Consider the following 3175-nt stretch of genomic DNA (forward strand, 5'->3'; position numbering starts at 1 on the left):
GAGGGCAGCTCATTCTATTTTAGGAAGGGATGAATCAGCTGCTACAGGTACCTTCTTTTTTCTATGGAGTATTGAGAGGTTTAGTAGCTAGCTTAGAGGAGAGGTATGCTTTTGGACAGAGAAAATGAGGTAATGTGAGATACACTGTTGGTCTTTAGCAAGGCTGGGAGTAGAATTGAGGAATACTGGCATTACAGTGTCTGTAGGAGCCACTAAACTATTCTTCCTGTCTAAAACATAATATCTATTTTATTTTTCATGAGTGCCATATATTTTATTCTAATTAATTGCTGATCTCTATCCCAGACATTTCAGAAGGCTAGTTTCTGTGATTTAGTAGCTATAGTATTGAATTAACTGAGCAAAAATATGTGGAGAAGGAAGCCGTTTATAATTTATGGATCAGTGCTATTCAAAAAAGTTCAGTTGTCCCTCCCAAAAGGCAAAATGCTTCAGTTTCCTTCCTTATTAAAGCAACTTTGTGACTGGCTGAGGAATAACCATTATGTAAACAAACAAGTCACTGTTTTTCACTTCTGCAGAAATAATTAGTAGCAAAGAATTTGAATGTGATACCAATAATAACGTGAACTCATCTGTCCTTTGCAAGATATAGCTGTATCTAAACAATGCTCTTAGAAACAAGATATAATTTTATGATTTTTGAAAGATTTCGTGTCCGTGCCCCCAAATATATCACCAATGGCTCCTATCTTGCTGCTGATTTATTGAATTCAGTAAACAGTATTCATTAGAGCTATAATATGTTTGATGAATTTGGGATTTTTCATGGTTAGTTGGCTAGACCACCTTTCAGAGGCTAATTATTTGCAGACACATAAATATTTTTGACATTCCAAATTGTTTGTTATTTTGACTTTTCTGCTCATAGAAAAATCCTGCTATTAGAATCGCTCTCCTATGACACTTGAGCTTTCTTGACATTAATATGGTAACTTTTCCCTGCTTCTTTTACCTTCACTATGCATGACCAATTCTTTCTGAGCATCACTAAGTTAAATCTGCCTGGGATGATCGTGATAACAAGTACGGCATTCATCAAGTTTATTAGAGAAAAGCAACTCAAAGATTGTTTCTTAGCATTTCCTGGAAGCTTATTTGTATATGGTGTACTTCAGTTTTTTGTAAGTAGGTATTCTTATTAAAATCAATATCTCCCTTATGTCATCCTTCCAGGGCTTTTAACCAGATACATGTGGAAACGTATTATTACTTGAGCTTTCCCAGCACACTATAGTCCCTATGTTTACATCTCATTTTTCCCTGTCTTCTTTCTTCTCCACTTTCTCAGCCAGGCAAATAAACAAGCCTTTTAAAATGCAAATATTGATATTTAAAGTAATAGTCTTTTGTGCAAGAGAAACGTGAAGCCAGAAAGAAAACTGCAGTTTGCAACTTTGGAATCTCTCTCTGTAGGAGCCTGTTGTTGATATAAGCCAGGGTTGCATGGAGAAACAGTGATGGGAGCAGGAGAGCGGCAAAGATGTTCCATTTATATCCATCTATTGCTTTCTGGACTGATGAAGACAAGTAACACCTAGGCTCAGCTGACTGTGTCTATATTCAATGCTATTAAGCTCTGTGTTCCTTCTCTGAGCACCATGCACCTGGCATTTTTATTTAGTGGGTGAAGTGACTATCACAGGTAAACTTTGCAAAGTACTTTGGGATCTTTTTAGAGCAAGAACTCCTTAGCCATGTAAAGCAGTTTATTTTGGAGTCTGCATACTGATCAGTGCTTTAATGAGGTCACTTGTTTGAAAATTTTACTTCATTTTGTCCAGCCTCCTTGTCAAAATAAATTTTGAGTTGTGTGACAGGACCTCAAGTCAGCAAGAGCTCTAAAGTGAATGTTTTCCTTAATATGAGAACACCAGAAACAACGGAGTCTCAATCTCTAAACCCACATTTTGACAGAACACAAACTAATGAACTAGAACACAGTGATTCTTGGAGGAAGAAGAAGAAAAAAATCTCAGGTCTGGCGGTTGAGACAGACATAAATACAGAATCTGGGAATCATACTTTTCCCTCTTGTCTGCGCCATTGCCATTTGGATCCATTTTGGTTTTTTTTTGGTCTTGACCCTGCTTCACGTACTTTCAGTAACTCCTCAGTTGTGATAAATGCTGGGTCCTGAGAGAGGCTCTCTTTTCCAGGTTACTTTATGTGCTTCCTGGTCTTAGGAGGCTCCTAGTCCTACTGAGCCTGTTAGGTATATGTCCCCTCTTTCCACTCCACCAATCACTTCCACCTGGTCACTTGGCCCCAAGGGAGCAGCAATCCCAGGGGAACCCTTATGCAATGTTCAGCAGCCCAAGACAGGAGAAACTCTTCTTTGCAACCTCACAAAACCCCCCTGTTGCAACCACACAGTAGCCTTGGAGCAAAACAGCAATACAGATAATACCCTTCAATTTCTAGTAATTTATTTTCAGGTCAAGTTCCAAAATTCACTCTTTCTGACAACAGGTATGCTTTTATCTTGATACGGATATTTAGCACTGATATATGGCAAACCTCAGTAAAAAATGATAATTTTTTGGTCAGGAAAAATTACTTTCCTTGTATGATCTTTAATGTCAATCTTTGCATGATGTTGATGCTAGAGTGGCATGAAGGTCATACATTTCTTTGATTTTATTATGATGGATGTGTTATTAAGACTTTGTAAATGATGTAAACTTCCCAACCACATAAAGAAGTAGAGCTCAGAAGGTTTACTGCCAAAGATCCATATTGTGTCTAGACCAAACATAGTAATAAAACCCCACAGAGAATAAAAATTAACATGAGTGGAGTTCAATTTGCAGTAAACACAAATTAAATTGGGACAAATCACTACAGTTAAAAATATTGAAGGAAAGAGCATAAAGTGCAGTCTTCAATTACTTTTTCTGCAGTCTGCAGTTGTAGTTATTACAGCTGAAGTCCACTTTACAGTAGGAAAATGAACCACAGCTTGTGATGGCTTTGGTGTGAATAAATAAGGAATGCAAAAAGACTGAAATGGTAATGTGGACTTACATTGCCTGCCAGAGGCAAGGAAGGAACTCCTTTGCTACCCAGGATATGTATTCAGCTCTGGATTTGTTTTAAGGCACTATATACTGAACACAGTTAGTGATAAGCTAAAATGAGAAACACTGATACT

This window comes from Egretta garzetta, unplaced genomic scaffold (assembly GCF_000687185.1).
Source record: "Egretta garzetta isolate BGI_Z169 unplaced genomic scaffold, ASM68718v1 scaffold507, whole genome shotgun sequence".
NCBI lineage: Eukaryota > Metazoa > Chordata > Aves > Pelecaniformes > Ardeidae > Egretta > Egretta garzetta.